The sequence below is a fragment of the Petromyzon marinus genome, chromosome 61 (assembly GCF_048934315.1).
Source record: "Petromyzon marinus isolate PM22_M1 ecotype Great Lakes invasive population chromosome 61, UKy_Petmar_22M1.pri1.0, whole genome shotgun sequence".
NCBI lineage: Eukaryota > Metazoa > Chordata > Hyperoartia > Petromyzontiformes > Petromyzontidae > Petromyzon > Petromyzon marinus.
Genome location: NC_133727.1, coordinates 5,087,484 through 5,106,953, shown reverse-complemented (window position 1 = coordinate 5,106,953; position 19,470 = coordinate 5,087,484).

Here is a 19,470-nt window from a genome sequence, read left to right as displayed (position 1 = left end):
GACTCACACAGAGACCCATAGACTTACACAAAGACCCATAGACTCACACAGAGACCTACAGACTCACACAGAGACCGATAGGCTTACACAGAAACCCATAGACTCACACAGAGACCCATAGACACGCACAGAGACCCATAGACACACACAGAGACCCATAGACTCACACAGAGACCCACAGACTCACACAGAGACCCATAGACTCACACAGAGACGCATAGACTCGCCACACAGAGACACATAGACTCACACAGAGACCCATAGACTCATGTCGAGACCCAGAGACGTAGACAGAGACCCATAGACTCACACAGAGACCCATAGACTCACACAGAGACCCACAGACTCACACAGAGACCCATAGACTCGCCACGCAGAGACACATAGACGCACACAGAGACCCATAGACTCATGTCGAGACCCATAGACTTACACAGAGACCCATAGACTCACACAGAGACCTACAGACTAACACAGAGACCCATAGGCTCACAAAGAGACCCATAAACTCACACAGAGACCCAGAGACACACACAGAGACCCATAGACACACAGAGACCCATAGACTCACACAGAGACCCACAGACTCACACAGAGACCCGTAGACTCACACAGTGACCCATAGACTCCCGCAGACACTCATACACTAATGCATAGTCCCATAGACTCATGCAGAGACCCATACACTCGCACAGAGACACAGAGACTCGCACAGAGACCCATAGACTCACACGGAGACCCATAGTCTCACACAGATACCCATAGACTCACGCAGAGACCCATAGACTCGCACAGATACCCATAGACTCATGCAGAGACCCATAGACTCACACAGAGACCCATAGACTCATGCAGAGATCCATAGACTCACACAGAGACCCATAGACTCACACAGAGATCTATAGACTCACAGAGAGACCCATAGCCTTACACAGAGACCCATAGACTCACACAGAGACCCATAGACACGCACAGAGACCCATAGACACACACAGAGACCCATAGACTCACACACAGAGCCACAGACTCACACAGAGACCCATAGACTCACACAGAGACCCATAGACTTACACATAGACCCATAGACTCACACAGAGGCCTACAGACTCACACAGAGACCCATAGGCTTACACAGAGATCCATAGACTCACACAGAGACCCATAGACACGCACAGAGACCCATAGACACACACAGAGTCCCATAGACTCACACAGAGACCCACAGACTCACACAGAGACCCATAGACTCACACAGAGACCCATAGACTCGCCACGCAGAGACACATAGACTCACACAGAGACCCACAGACTCATGGCGAGCCCCATAGACTTACACAGAGACCCATAGACTCACACAGAGACCTACAGACTCACACAGAGACGCATAGGCACACACAGAGACCCATAGACTCACACAGAGACCCATAGACACACACAGAGACCCATAGACACACACAGAGACCCATAGACTCACACAGACATAGACTCCCGCAGACACTCATAGACTAATGCATAGTCCCATAGACTCATGCAGAGACCCATACACTCGTACAGAGACACAGAGACTCGCACAGAGACCCATAGACTCACACGGACACCCATAGTCTCACACAGATACCCATAGACTTACGCAGAGACCCATAGACTCGCACAGATACCCATAGACTCATGCAGAGACCCATAGACTCACACAGAGACCCATAGACTCACTCAGAGACCCATAGTCGCTTGCAGAGACCCATAGACTCACACAGAAACCCACAGACTCACACAGAGACCCATAGACTCACGCAGAGACCCATAGACTCACACAGAGACCTACAGACTCACACAGAAACCCATAGACTCACGCAGAGACCCATAGACTCACACAGAGACCCACAGACTCACACAGAGACCCATAGACTCACACAGAGACCCAGTAACTCACACAGAGACCCAGTGACTCACACAGAGACCCATATACTCATGCAGAGACCCGTATATTGTTGTCCTATTCCCGTGCCTCCGATTAGTGCGGTTGACTACGTGCGTTGCAAAAGAAGTTCAACATACACAACATAACTACGCCTTATCTAACAACGTGTTGGTTAAATTTTTATTTAAAACTTTCGTGACTGCAGGGATTCATATTCTTGTTTCTTTCGGTAAAGTCACGTAGAAGGGAAACAATAAAATAGTAATAACATAAAACGATAAAATTCTCACTGTTTTTTTTACATTTATTATTTTATTGTTTCCCTTCTACGTGACTTTGCCGAAAGAACCAAGAATACAACACGTTGGTTATTTTGACACGCATGGTAGGCGGTGAAACGATCGTTCGACACCACCGCCGTTCCCTGGTCGTTTAATTACAGATCGCTGCGCTTAAGCACATTTAATGATTAAATCCATACGATGAGCATACCATTGTACATAAATACAGCGGACAGTTTTTTCATTAACTTTGTGCGAGAGAAAAAAAAAAGTAATCATCGTCCAAACTTTGCAAGGGACAGGAAACTCGACGCTCTCAAAGGCGTCGCTGCTGCTGCTGCTGCCGCCGCTGCTGCACGTGTCCACTTCTTGAGATGATTTCGCTTAACAAAATAAAACAGGGCGCGAGAAGAATTTTTTTGCTTTTCTTGCCGCGCTAATTGGCGACGCTTCGAATTGCAATTTTGAACCGTGGTACCCAGAGATGTTCGTGGATACGACAGCACGACTCGTAATGGAAGCAATTTTTTTTTTAAAAAAATCCATTGATGCAAAACACATGCGAAGAGAGTGTTCCTTCCGCCGCCCGTATAGACAGACAGCCTGTTGGGGCAAGTGCTGTCAGCGCAGCAGCGCATTGTGAAGGGTGGCCGGCAACCACCCCCCCCCCCGGCCGCCTTTGTCCCCCTCGTGGCGATGTTTTTTTACGCACCAGGTACTCATTTGAGGCTGAGTCGACCTAGGGGAAGGGGGCCCTCGACAGGGTCAGATAATTGTCACCGGTGTTGGCCGTGAGCGGGAATCGAACTTCGGGATGCCGGGTTCGTAGCGCGGCGCGCTAGCCGCTGCTCTGCCGCTCCCCACACGATACAAGCAAAGACAAAGGTCCCCCCGTGTAGCCTGAACAGACTGTTGGGGCAAGTGCTGTTAGCGAGCACCTATGAAGGCGGGAACGTCACACGAGGGGGTGGGTGGCCAGCACTACGCCCCGGCCGCCTTTGTCTCCCCAGTGGCGATGTTTACTGCACACCGCACCACGTAGGCATTTTAGGCTGAGTCGACATAGAGGAGTCCCAGGACCGGTTCGGATAATCGTCACCGGTGTTGACCGTGAGCGGGAATCGAACCCTGGGACGCCAGGTTCGTAGCGCAGCGTAGCGCTAACCGCTACCACACTACAGCTCCCCACATGATACACACACACACATACAAATACGCATACACACACATCCATACAAATACGTATACATCCACACGCACAAATACGCATACACACACATACATTTTCCACAAAGGGATGTTATTCCAGTACCAGATCACCATCAATTAAATTAAAACGTTCGGCTCACAGTCCTACGGATTTTTTTCATGCAGGGCTGCTGCGGTGGTGAGGCCACGTGGCTGCCTCGCGTGAGTGTCGAGCGGTCGCCACGTACGGTGGGAAAAAAGCACAACGTCCATACATACTGCCCATAGACTCAACACTGCCCATAGACTCAACACTGCCCATAGACTAACACTGCCCATAGACTCAACACTGCCCATAGACTCAACACTGCCCATAGACTCAACACTACCCATAGACTCAACACTGCCCATAGACTCAACACTGTCCATAGACTCAACACTGCCCATGGACTCAACACTGCCCATAGACTCAACACTGCCCATAGACTCAACACTGACCATAGACTCAACACTACCCATAGACTCAACACTGCCCATAGACTCAACACTACCCATGGACTCAACATTGCCCATAGACTCAACACTACCCATAGACTCAACACTGCCCATAGACTCAACACTACCCATAGACTCAACAATATCCATAGACTCAACACTGCCCATAGACTCAACACTGCCCATAGACTCAACACTGCCCATAGACTCAACACTGCCCATAGACTCAACACAGCCCATAGACTCAACACTGCCCATAGACTCAACACTGCCCATAGACTCAACACTGCCCATAGACACGACACTGCCCATAGACTCAACACTACCCATAGACTCAACACTACCCATAGACTCAACACTACCCATAGACTCAACACTGCCCATAGACTCAACACTACCCATAGACTCAACACTGCCCATAGACTCAACACTACCCATGGACTCAACACTGCCCATAGACTCAACACTACCCATAGACTCAACACTGTCCATAGACTCAACACTACACATGGACTCAACACTGCCCATAGACTCAACACTGCCCATAGACTCAACACTACCCATGGACTCAACACTGTCCATAGACTCAACACTACCCATAGACTCAACACTGCCCATAGACTCAACACTACCCATGGACTCAACACTGCCCATAGACTCAACACTACCCATAGACTCAACACTGCCCATGGACTAACACTGCCCATAGACTCAACACTGCCCATAGACTCAACACTGCCCATAGACTCAACACTGCCCATAGACTCAACACTACCCATGGACTCAACACTGCCCATAGACTCAACACTACCCATAGACTCAACACTGTCCATGGACTAACACTGCCCATAGACTCAACACTGCCCATAGACTCAACACTACCCATGGACTCAACACTGCCCATAGACTCAACACTGCCCATAGACTCAACACTGCCCATAGACTCAACACTACCCATGGACTAACACTGCCCATAGACTCAACACTGCCCATAGACTCAACACTGCCCATAGACTCAACACTGCCCATAGACTCAACACTGCCCATAGACTCAACACTACCTATAGACTCAACACTGCCCATGGACTAACACTGCCCATAGACTCAACACTGCCCATAGACTCAACACTGCCCATAGACTCAACACTGCCCATAGACTCAACACTACCCAAGGACTCAACACTGCCCATAGACTCAACCCTACCCATAGACTCAACACTGCCCATGGACTAACACTGCCCATAGACTCAACACTGCCCATAGACTCAACACTGCCCATGGACTAACAATACCCATAGACTCAACACTGCCCATAGACTCAACACTACCCATAGACTCAACATTGCCCATAGACTCAACACTGCCCATAGACTCAACACTGCCCATAGACTCAACACTGCCCATAGACACGACACTGCCCATAGACTCAACACTACCCATAGACTCAACACTACCCATAGACTCAACACTACCCATAGACTCAACACTGCCCATAGACTCAACACTACCCATAGACTCAACACTGCCCATAGACTCAACACTACCCATGGACTCAACACTGCCCATAGACTCAACACTACCCATAGACTCAACACTGTCCATAGACTCAACACTACACATGGACTCAACACTGCCCATAGACTCAACACTGCCCATAGACTCAACACTACCCATGGACTCAACACTGTCCATAGACTCAACACTACCCATAGACTCAACACTGCCCATAGACTCAACACTACCCATGGACTCAACACTGCCCATAGACTCAACACTACCCATAGACTCAACACTGCCCATGGACTAACACTGCCCATAGACTCAACACTGCCCATAGACTCAACACTGCCCATAGACTCAACACTGCCCATAGACTCAACACTACCCATGGACTCAACACTGCCCATAGACTCAACACTACCCATAGACTCAACACTGTCCATGGACTAACACTGCCCATAGACTCAACACTGCCCATAGACTCAACACTACCCATGGACTCAACACTGCCCATAGACTCAACACTGCCCATAGACTCAACACTGCCCATAGACTCAACACTACCCATGGACTAACACTGCCCATAGACTCAACACTGCCCATAGACTCAACACTGCCCATAGACTCAACACTGCCCATAGACTCAACACTGCCCATAGACTCAACACTACCTATAGACTCAACACTGCCCATGGACTAACACTGCCCATAGACTCAACACTGCCCATAGACTCAACACTGCCCATAGACTCAACACTGCCCATAGACTCAACACTACCCAAGGACTCAACACTGCCCATAGACTCAACCCTACCCATAGACTCAACACTGCCCATGGACTAACACTGCCCATAGACTCAACACTGCCCATAGACTCAACACTGCCCATGGACTAACAATACCCATAGACTCAACACTGCCCATAGACTCAACACTACCCATAGACTCAACATTGCCCATAGACTCAACACTGCCCATAGACTCAACACTGCCCATAGACTCAACACTGCCCATAGACTCAACACTGCCCATAGACTCAACACTGCCCATAGACTCAACACTACCCATAGACTCAACACTACCCATAGACGCAACACTGCCCATAGACTCAAAACTACCCATAGACTCAACACTGCCCATAGACTAACACTACCCATGGACTCAACACTGCCCATAGACTCAACACTACCCATGGACTCAACACTGCCCATAGACTCAACACTGCCCATAGACTCAACACTACCCATGGACTCAACACTGTCCATAGACTCAACACTACCCATAGACTCAACACTGCCCAAAGACTCAACACTACTCATGGACTCAACACTGCCCATAGACTCAACACTACCCATAGACTCAACACTGCCCATGGACTAACACTGCCCATAGACTCAACACTGCCCATAGACTCAACACTGCCCATAGACTCAACACTGCCCATAGACTCAACACTACCCATGGACTCAACACTGCCCATAGACTCAACACTACACATAGACTCAACACTGCCCATGGACTAACACTGCCCATAGACTCAACACTGCCCATAGACTCAACACTACCCATGGACTCAACACTGCCCATAGACTCAACACTGCCCATAGACTCAACACTACCCATGGACTAACACTGCCCATAGACTCAACACTGCCCATAGACTCAACACTGCCCATAGACTCAACACTACCTATAGACTCAACACTGCCCATGGACTAACACTGCCCATAGACTCAACACTGCCCATAGACTCAACACTGCCCATAGACTCAACACTGCCCATAGACTCAACACTACCCAAGGACTCAACACTGCCCATAGACTCAACCCTACCCATAGACTCAACACTGCCCATGGACTAACACTGCCCATAGACTCAACACTGCCCATAGACTCAACACTGCCCATGGACTAACAATACCCATAGACTCAACACTGCCCATAGACTCAACACTACCCATAGACTCAACATTGCCCATAGACTCAACACTGCCCATAGACTCAACACTGCCCATAGACTCAACACTGCCCATAGACACGACACTGCCCATAGACTCAACACTACCCATAGACTCAACACTACCCATAGACTCAACACTACCCATAGACTCAACACTGCCCATAGACTCAACACTACCCATAGACTCAACACTGCCCATAGACTCAACACTACCCATGGACTCAACACTGCCCATAGACTCAACACTACCCATAGACTCAACACTGTCCATAGACTCAACACTACACATGGACTCAACACTGCCAATAGACTCAACACTGCCCATAGACTCAACACTACCCATGGACTCAACACTGTCCATAGACTCAACACTACCCATAGACTCAACACTGCCCATAGACTCAACACTACCCATGGACTCAACACTGCCCATAGACTCAACACTACCCATAGACTCAACACTGCCCATGGACTAACACTGCCCATAGACTCAACACTGCCCATAGACTCAACACTGCCCATAGACTCAACACTGCCCATAGACTCAACACTACCCATGGACTCAACACTGCCCATAGACTCAACACTACCCATAGACTCAACACTGTCCATGGACTAACACTGCCCATAGACTCAACACTGCCCATAGACTCAACACTACCCATGGACTCAACACTGCCCATAGACTCAACACTGCCCATAGACTCAACACTGCCCATAGACTCAACACTACCCATGGACTAACACTGCCCATAGACTCAACACTGCCCATAGACTCAACACTGCCCATAGACTCAACACTGCCCATAGACTCAACACTGCCCATAGACTCAACACTACCCAAGGACTCAACACTGCCCATAGACTCAACCCTACCCATAGACTCAACACTGCCCATGGACTAACACTGCCCATAGACTCAACACTGCCCATAGACTCAACACTGCCCATGGACTAACAATACCCATAGACTCAACACTGCCCATAGACTCAACACTGCCCATAGACTCAACATTGCCCATAGACTCAACACTGCCCATAGCCTCAACACTGCCCATAGACTCAACACTGCCCATAGACTCAACACTACCCATGGACTCACACTGCCCATAGACTCAACACTACCCATAGACTCAACACTGTCCCTAGACTCAACACTGCCCATAGACTTAACACTGCCCATAGACTCAACATTGCCCATGGACTAACAATACCCATAGACTCAACACTGCCCATAGACTCAACACTACCCATAGACTCAACACTGCCCATAGACTCAACACTGCCCATAGACTCAACACTGCCCATAGACTCAACACTGCCCATAGACTCAACACTGCCCATAGCCTCAACACTGCCCATAGACTCAACACTGCCCATAGACTCAACACTGCCCATAGACTCAACACTGCCCATGGACTAACAATACCCATAGACTCAACACTGCCCATAGACTCAACACTACCCATAGACTCAACATTGCCCATAGACTCAACACTGCCCATAGACTCAACACTGCCCATAGACTCAACACTGCCCATAGACTCAACACTGCCCATAGACTCAACACTGCCCATAGACTCAACACTACCCATAGACTCAACACTACCCATAGACTCAACACTGCCCATAGACTCAAAACTACCCATAGACTCAACACTGCCCATAGACTAACACTACCCATGGACTCAACACTGCCCATAGACTCAACACTACCCATGGACTCAACACTGCCCATAGACTCAACACTGCCCATAGACTCAACACTACCCATGGACTCAACACTGTCCATAGACTCAACACTACCCATAGACTCAACACTGCCCAAAGACTCAACACTACTCATGGACTCAACACTGCCCATAGACTCAACACTACCCATAGACTCAACACTGCCCATGGACTAACACTGCCCATAGACTCAACACTGCCCATAGACTCAACACTGCCCATAGACTCAACACTGCCCATAGACTCAACACTACCCATGGACTCAACACTGCCCATAGACTCAACACTACACATAGACTCAACACTGCCCATGGACTAACACTGCCCATAGACTCAACACTGCCCATAGACTCAACACTACCCATGGACTCAACACTGCCCATAGACTCAACACTGCCCATAGACTCAACACTACCCATGGACTAACACTGCCCATAGACTCAACACTGCCCATAGACTCAACACTGCCCATAGACTCAACACTGCCCATGGACTAGCAATACCCATAGACTCAACACTGCCCATAGACTCAACACTACCCATAGACTCAACACTGCCCATAGACTCAACACTGCCCATAGACTCAACACTGCCCATAGACTCAACACTGCCCATAGACTCAACACTGCCCATAGACTCAACATTGCCCATAGACTCAACACTGCCCATAGCCTCAACACTGCCCATAGACTCAACACTGCCCATAGACTCAACACTACCCATAGACTCAACACTGTCCCTAGACTCAACACTGCCCATAGACTTAACACTGCCCATAGACTCAACATTGCCCATGGACTAACAATACCCATAGACTCAACACTGCCCATAGACTCAACACTACCCATAGACTCAACACTGCCCATAGACTCAACACTGCCCATAGACTCAACACTGCCCATAGACTCAACACTGCCCATAGACTCAACACTGCCCATAGCCTCAACACTGCCCATAGACTCAACACTGCCCATAGACTGACAACTATCCATTGACTCAACACTTGAGGGGAGGTAGTTGTGGGGTAGATCGAGTACATGTAAAACATGTCGTGAATAACAATGATAACAACAATATTTAATCGATAAAGAGGTCCCCTTTAAAACGATCGTTCTCATGCGCACGTCACGGACGGTCAAACTTCGCCACCAATACGACGCGACCAATCAGCGAGTTTCGCCACGTGATCACGTGACCCAATCAGCCCACCGCGCCGACACTCACCGGTGGGTGAACGGCCCACCACCCCCTCCAAAGACAAAGATCCCCCGGGTAGCCTTCACTGACCATAGGCGGGCAAGTGCTGCTAGCGAGTAGCACCTACGAAGGCCGGCACGGTACACGAGGATGGGATGGGTGGATAGCACCACGCCCGGCCGCCTTTGTCTCCCCAGTGACAACGATTTACACAGCTCACCCAGGTACTAATTTGAGGCTGAGTCGACCTAGGCGTTGGCCGTGAGCGGTAATCGAATCCCCGGGTCGCCGGGTTCGTAGCGCTGCGTAGCGCCGACGTGCACCGCCACCGCGTTCAAGAGACGTTCGCTCGTTCACGACTCGTGCAACCGGAGTGATGCCCCGTTACCCGCCACGGCAATGATGGAATTGTCACCCGCTGGGCAGTGTTGATCGTCTCGTTCGAGTTGGCGGCGGCAGCAAGGAATGAATGAATGAAGGGCGTGCGGCGCTTTTGCTTGTCGCCGCCGCTCAGCAGCATCCGCACCTCTAATTTCCCGCCTCTGTCACTTATTCCGTTCTCATCTATCCTCCTGTAATTTCTGAAGCTCAATTGTACCAATTATTGGTATCGCTGTGCTTGCGCGCCCCCACACTCTATTTGCCCTCCCTTCCCATTAACTCGAAGGCTACAATTAAATGTCCCACGCATCGCATGCAATTTTCACCGCGGCGAGGTGACGCTCTCCGTTCCGCCGATCTGCTTGTTGCGATTCGAGGGCGCGGATGCTTCCACAGGCAAGCGTAGCTAGTGCCCGCGACGCTTCCTGATTGCGGGGGGGATTGATCGCGGGAGATGTTAACGCCCTCGCCTGGTATGCAGGGAGGCCGTGGGTTCGAGCCTGACCCTGACGCATGTTGTATATTTGAAGTTTGTGGTGTCTCTCTCCGTGGTGAGATGTTAACTACCTCGCCTGATATGCAGGGAGGCCGTGGGTTCGATCCAGACCCTGACGCCTGCTGCTGTATATTTGAAGTTTGCGGTGTCTCTCTCTCCGTGGTGAGATGTTAACTACCTCGCCTGATATGCAGGGAGGCCGTGGGTTCGATCCAGACCCTGACGCCTGCTGTATATTTGAAGTTTGCGGTGTCTCTCTCCGTGGTGAGATGTTAACTACCTTGCCAGATATGCAGGGAGGCCGTGGGTTCGATCCAGACCCTGACGCCTGCTGCTGTATATTTGAAGTTTGCGGTGTCTCTCTCTCCGTGGTGAGATGTTAACTACCTCGCCTGATATGCAGGGAGGCCGTGGGTTCGATCCAGACCCTGACGCCTGCTGTATATTTGAAGTTTGCGGTGTCTCTCTCTCCGTGGTGAGATGTTAACTACCTCGCCTGATATGCAGAGAGGCCGTGGGTTCGATCCAGACCCTGACGCATGTTGTATATTTGAAGTTAGCGGTGTCTCTCTCCGTGGTGAGATGTTAACTACCTCGCCTGATATGCAGGAGGTCGTGGGTTCGATCCAGACCCTGACGCCTGCTGCTGTATATTTGGAGTGTCCGTGTGTGTGTGTCTCTCTCTCTCTCTCGCACCGTGGTCGCGTGCATTTTTATCCAGGTCCTTCCTATTTAATCCTCCTTTAAATTTCGAATCGTGCTTTTTCGAGAATTTGACAGGTGTGCATTTTCACACGATGATGAACCACGTCGTTGAGATATAATTTAGCTTAAAAAAATCTCCACTTGTTCGACATCATTGTCAACGCATGCCTGGAATCTTCTCCAGATGTGTCTCTCCAGAACCGGGAGGCACCTTTTCTCGTGGTATTGTTGTAAAATTCTCAGAAGTGTTCACATTTTTTTTTCAAGCACCCTGTATATTAGCTCAGTGAACCTTATATGGTTAAATAAATAAAAATAGTTTTTTTTAGTAGATTAGTTTAACTAGGGCCGGATTAAGCCTTAGGGTCTAAGGCCCTCATATTTTGCAAGGACCTCTGAGGCCTTCCATTCCACGTTGAAGTAACAGCTGACCAATGGCAACTCGGACATGAAGACATAATTTGCATTCAATCTTGATTCGAAGCTCTCGCGACTGCAGGAATTCATACTCTTTCGATCGCAACGCAAGCAACCTCACCTGATGTCGGTTGTTTGTGTTTCGATCGAAACGTCGACCGACGAGTATTATTCGCGTTGCCTTCGAATTCCGCTGGCTAATTGTTCGTGACATTTTCGCCCCATCAGCTAAATCTACAAAAAAAGTGTGTTTGAAGACACGGGCGTAGTGGGTGTAATATATTATATTTGATGAATTTGCCTCGAGTCGAGAACATTTATTGAATTTTTTAATCGGTAAATAAATACGCGTTTGATGACTTCGTAATTTTTAGGTTGCAATAATACGTAATGCACACTTAAGGGCCTTCCCTCCTATTAGCCTTAGGTCTGTCAGGGTTAATGAGGATCACAACGCGCTCACGTTGGTTAATGAACAACTACATTAAGCGCCCGTTTGACACCACGTGATTCATTACCATGACAGACTACGTGGCTCGACTGAGAACCGGTGGATATTACCCGCCTTTTTTCCCTTCACATTGAGAATTAACATCACTCGCTCGCTACCTGCCAAAATAGAAAATAGTTCTAGCTTATAGTTCCGTTTATCTACATTGATAAAGGGACTGTTGTCCGAAACGAGGCCTGTTACAAACATTTAAGGCCACACCCACTCCGACACGGCTCCACCCCAATCCCCCCAGCCACGCCCACACCGCCCCCCCCCAATTCCCCTCCCCCCCATTTCTACACCGCCCCACCCCCCCCCCCTAATTCCCCTCCCCCCCGCCTCCCATACGGCTCCACCCCCCCCCTGCCACTGCCACACCACATCCCCCCCCCACCCAAATTCCCCCCCCCATTACACGGCCCCCACCCCAACCCCCCCCCGCCCCCCACTTCCACACTGCCCCTCCCCACTTCCACACCCACCCCCACTTCCACACTGCCCCTCCCCACTTCCACACCGACCCCCCCACTCCCACACCGCCCCCCCCCCCACTTCCACACCGCCCCCCCTCCACAATTCCCCACACTCCCACACCGCTACCCCCCCCCCCCATTCCTCCCCGCCACTCCCACAACCCCCCTCCCCCTATTCCCCAAACCCCCACTCCAACACCTCCCCCCCCCCCAAATCCACCACTCCCACCCCCCATATACTCACTCCCACACCGCCCCCCTCCACTTCCTATTCCCCACTACCCCTACCCCCACACTCCCACCCCACCCGCGCCGCTGCGGGAAAGAAAATGTAAGTTCAAAAACGCAACAATTAATTGCTACAACGGATATATATGTTTGTCGACTGAATAAAACTATTTATGCCAGAACAAAAATAACAAATTACAGCTCTTCATTAAACCTTACTGCGGTATGATTTCAAACGTTGCTTTTAAAACATTTTAATGGTTTGCGCGATTATTATTTGTGTTCTCCGTTTTACAATAAAGGGGACTTTTTTTCAATATTGAATGGTTTTTGTACTCTCGTCTGCTTTTGAACACAATTTTTTTATGGTTCGCGTGCCTTTGGACAACTTGTGTTCAGCCGCGATTTGTCATTGGATTTATCTGGTGATCTGCCCCAGCTTTGCGCATTTCATCTGTGATGCACTCAGTATGTCACTTGTCTCCAGGTTACTCTGCAGAGGAGGTGTTCTGAGCCATTTCTGGGCCAGAATGTCTCAGAATGGCAAGTGCTCCATTGAGCTAACAATTTCCATTATACGGACAACCACAGATCTGTCACAAGGACGAGGTGTTGTGGGCCATTTCTGGGCCAGAATGTCTCAGAATGGCAAGTGCTCCATTGAGCTAACATCTTCCGTTATCCAGACAACCACAGATCTGTCACAAGGACGAGGTGTTCTGGGCCATTTCTGGGCCAGAATGTCTCAGAATGGCAAGTGCTCCATTGAGCTAACATTTTCCGTTATCCGAACAACCACAGATCTGTCACAAGGACGAGGTGTTCTGGGCCACTTCTGGGCCTGACTGTCTCAGAATGGCAATGGTTTCATTGAGCTAACATTTTCCGTTATACTGACAACCCCAGTTCTGTCACAAGCACGAGATGTTCTGGGCCACTTCTGGGCCAGAATGTCTCAGAATGGCAAGTGCTCCATTGAGCTAACATCTTCCGTTATCCGGACAACCACAGTTGTGTCACAAGCACGAGGTGTTCTGGGCCATTTCTGGGCCAGAATGTCTCAGAATGGCAAGTGCTCCATTGAGCTAACAATTTGCATTATACGGACAACCACAGATCTGTCGCAAGGACGAGGTGTTCTGGGCCATTTCTGGGCCAGAATGTCTCAGAATGGCAAGTGCTCCATTGAGCTAACATCTTCCGTTATCCGGACAACCCCAGATCTGTCACAAGGACGAGGTGTTCTGGGCCATTTCTGGGCCAGAATGTCTCAGAATGGCAAGTGCTCCATTGAGCTAACATCTTCCGTTATCCGAACAACCACAGATCTGTCACAAGCACGAGGTGTTCTGGACCACTTCTGGGCCAGAATGTCTCAGAATGGCAAGTGCTCCATTGAGCTAACATTTTCCGTTATCTGAACAACCCCAGTTCTGTCACAAGGACGAGGTGTTCTGGGCCACTTCTGGGCCAGAATGTCTCAGAATGGCAAGTGCTCCATTGAGCTAACATTTTCCGTTATCCGAACAACCACAGATCTGTCACAAGCACGAGGTGTTCTGGGCCATTTCTGGGCCTGAATGTCTCAGAATGGCAAGTGCTCCATTGAGCTAACATCTTCCGTTATCCAGACAACCACAGTTGTGTCACAAGCACGAGGTGTTCTGGGACACTTCTGGGCCAGAATGTCTCAGAATGGCAAGTGCTCCATTGAGCTAACATTTTCCGTTATCCGGACAACCACAGATCTGTCACAAGGACGAGGTGTTCTGGGCCACTTCTGGGCCAGAATGTCTCAGAATGGCAAGTGCTCCATTGAGCTTACATTTTCCGTTATCTGGACAACCACAGCTCTGTCACAAGGACGAGGTGTTCTGGGCCACTTCTGGGCCAGAATGTCTCAGAATGGCAAGTGCTCCATTGAGCTAACATCTTCCGTTATCCGAACAACCACAGATCTGTCACAAGCACGAGGTGTTCTGGACCACTTCTGGGCCTGACTGTCTCAGAATGGCAAGTGCTCCATTGAGCTAACATCTTCCGTTATCCGGACAACCACAGATCTGTCACAAGGACGAGGTGTTCTGGGCCACTTCTGGGCCAGAATGTCTCAGAATGGCAAGTGCTCCATTGAGCTAACATTTTCCGTTATCCGAACAACCACAGATCTGTCACAAGGACGAGGTGTTCTGGGCCACTTCTGGGCCTGACTGTCTCAGAATGGCAATGGTTTCATTGAGCTAACATTTTCCGTTATACTGACAACCCCAGTTCTGTCACCGTCACGAGATGTTCTGGGCCACTTCTGGGCTAGAATGTCTCAGAATGGCAAGTGCTCCATTGAGCTTACATTTTCCGTTATACTGACAACCACAGTTGTGTCACAAGGACGAGGTGTTCTGGGCCATTTCTGGGCCTGAATGTCTCAGAATGGCAAGTGCTCCATTGAGCTAACATTTTCCGTTATCCGAACAACCACAGAACTGTCACAAGGACGAGGTGTTCTGGGCCATTTCTGGGCCTGAATGTCTCAGAATGGCAAGTGCTCCATTGAGCTAACATCTTCCGTTATCAAGACAACCACAGATCTGTCACAAGGACGAGGTGTTCTGGGCCATTTCTGGGCCTGACTGTCTCAGAATGGCAAGTGCTCCATTGAGCTAACAATTTCCATTATACGGACAACCACAGATCTGTCACAAGGACGAGGTGTTCTGGGCCATTTCTGGGCCTGAATGTCTCAGAATGGCAAGTGCTCCATTGAGCTAACATTTTCCGTTATACTGACAACCCCAGTTCTGTCACAAGGACGAGGTGTTCTGGGCCATTTCTGGGCCTGAATGTCTCAGAATGGCAAGTGCTCCATTGAGCTAACATTTTCCGTTATACTGACAACTACAGATCTGTCACAAGGACGAAGTGTTCTGGGCCATTTCTGGGCCTGAATGTCTCAGAATGGCAATGGTTCCATTGAGCTAACATCTTCCGTTATACGGACAACCACAGCGCTGTCACGAGGACCGAGGTGTTTCTGGACACTTTCTTTGAGGAAATCGCCGGTGCTTTCAGGCCAGGCCATATAACGAGAAAGCGGAAAACAACACCAACAACCAATGGCTGTGATTGGCATGGCACGGAAGCATGCCGGAAACAGCCAGCGATATCAAACGAGAGCTACGTCACCCACCGATGTACATTTAAGCAAAATAAATAGAACTATGAGTAAAACTACCAGGTGGTGGACTCAGCTGGTGGACTCAGATGGTGGACTCAAGTGATGGACTCAGGTTATGGATTCAGGTGGTGGACTCAGCTGGTGGACTCAGCTGGTGGATTCAGGTGGTGGACTCAGGTGGTGGACTCAGCTGGTGGACTCAGGTGGTGGACTCAGCTGATAAACTCAGCTAGTGGACTCAGCTGGTGGACTCAGCTGGTGGACTCAGATTGTGGACTCAGCTGGTTGACTCAGCTGGTAGACTCAGATGGTGGACTCAGATGGTGGACTCAGCTGGTGGACTCAAGTGGTGGACTCAGCTGGTGGACTCAGATTGTGGACTCAGCTGGTTCACTCAGCTGGTAGACTCAGATGTTGGACTCAGATGGTGGACTCAGATGGTGGACTCAGCTGGTGGACTCAGCTGGTAAACTCAGCTGGTGGACTCAGCTGGTGGACTCAGCTGGTGGACTCAGATGGTAAACTCAGCTGGTGGACTCAGCTGGTGGACTCAGGTGGTGGATTCAGGTGGTGGACTCAGGTGGTGGACTTAGCTGGTGGACTCAGGTGGTGGACTCAGCTGGTAAACTCAGCTGGTGGACTCAGATGGTGGACTCAGCTGGTGGACTCAGATTGTGGACTCAGCTGGTTGACTCAGCTGGTAGACTCAGATGGTGGACTCAGGTGGTGGACTCAGCTGGTGGACTCAGTTGATGGACTCAGCTGGTGAACTCAGCTGGTGGACTCAGATGGTAGACTCAGATAGTGGACTCAGCTGGTGGACTCAGGTGGTGGACTCAGCTGGTTGACTCAGCTGGTAGACTCAGATGGTGGACTCAGGTGGTGGACCAGATGGTGGACTCAGCTGATGGATTTAGCTGGTGGACTCAGCTGGTGGACTCAGCTGGTGGCTTCAGGTGATGATGATAATAAGAAACTTCGTTTAGCTGTTATTTTGTGATCGCCCGGTCACTTCTGAAAAAAAAATAGTTACTCACCTCAGTTGGGGCCTTAGCTGATGAAATGATTTGAAAAAAAAAGATATAATATATAGTTTAAGCGTCTTAAAATAACAATACATAATGTATTAAGTACAAATGTATCCAAAACTTCCACTTAACTATCTGGATGAAAATTATTGTTTATAACAAAATAGCATTTACAAGTCTAAACCTCAACATGCCATGTTTGCAGACAAATACCCCCCCCCCTCCCCCCATAGCCTTAACAGACTGCTGGGGCAAGAGCTATTTATCGATCATCTATGAAGGCCGGAACGTTACACCAGGGGGTGGGTGGCCAGCACCACGCCCGACCGCCTTTGTCTCCCCAATGGCGACGGTTTTTTTTTATTTTACACACCGCACCAAGGTACTCATCTGAGGCCGAGTCGACCTAGGGGAGTCCCAGGACCGTTTCGGGTAAAAAAAAAACAATCGTCGCCGATGTTGGCCGTGAGTGGGAAATCGAACTCGGGTTGATAGCGCACCTCGCTCATCGCTACACAGCCACCGGTCGCGGCCCAGAGCGGGAGTAATCATCGCAAGAATTACCAAGAATTCTATTGATCCGAAATCCCCGTAGCATCGGCGGACTTCTGAGCGAAAAAAGGCATCGAGACTCGAGTGGGTAGTTATTCCGTCGACAAATCGCTTGCATTTTAAACGTCGCTCCGTTTAACGCGTCGGCTTTTCGCAGACCAAATATTATTGTTCGTATAACAGAGGGGGGTTTGGGTTAGGTCGCATGAGTACGAACGCGCCTTAACCCTCCACGACCCGACACAGCCAATTAGTCACGGATTTGTCACGTTAAGAAAACGCCGATTAGTTTCCGGTATAGTGTATAGTGTAGTGTAGTGTGCAATGTCGTGTAGCGTGTAGTGTAAAGCATAGTGTATTGTGTAGTGTGTAATGTAGTGTGTAGTGTAGTGTGTAGTGTATATTATAGTGTGGTGTGCAATGTAGTGTTTAGTGAAGTGTGTAGTGTATATTATAGTGTGGTGTCTAATGTAGTGTTTAGTGTAGTGTAGTGTGTAGTGTATATTATAGTGTGGTGTGTAATATAGTGTCTAGTGTAGTGTAGTGTGTAGTGTATATTATAGTGTGGTGTGTAATGTAGTATTCAGTGCAGTGTATAGTGTAGTGTATATTATAGTGTGTGATGTATAGTGTAGTGTTTAGTGTAGTGTATAGTATAGTGTAGTATATAATGTAGTGTTCAGTGTAGTGTATAGTGTAGTGTACTACTTCAGCCCACCGGTGTGTTGGAGAGTAAATCTACAAGATTTACGATCTGAGTAGTACGACGTTTCGCTGGCAATTACATCAACCGGCACCATCGGGCGATTTGCCAGACGAGTGAAGCAACCCACCTGCTTCAGGAGTTTGACGAGTTTGAGGAGTCTCACAAAACTCAAGGCGGCGCTCCTGCACGCTCTGCATGTGCACATCTATAGTACTACACTCGTGGCCTTGAAGTGCACCTAGCCTGGCACAAGCGCCGTGGTGACGTCACCGCCACTTAGCGGCGAATGGTGGTTGTTGTTGTTGTTGCTGTTGTTATAGAGGATATTCAATGCGTTCAGCACGCATTTCAGATGTAACATCGAGTGAAGAAAACACTATAACCGAATTTGGCTTTTTGTGGTTGCTACTCGGTCAATGATGATCGTGGGCTGAGACAATGCACCTAATTCGCTCCACGGTGTGAACCAAATGCACGTATGTTCAACTTCTTTCGCACCGTACGTAGCCAACCGTGCTAATTGGCGATGCAGGGAGGGAGAGGGGG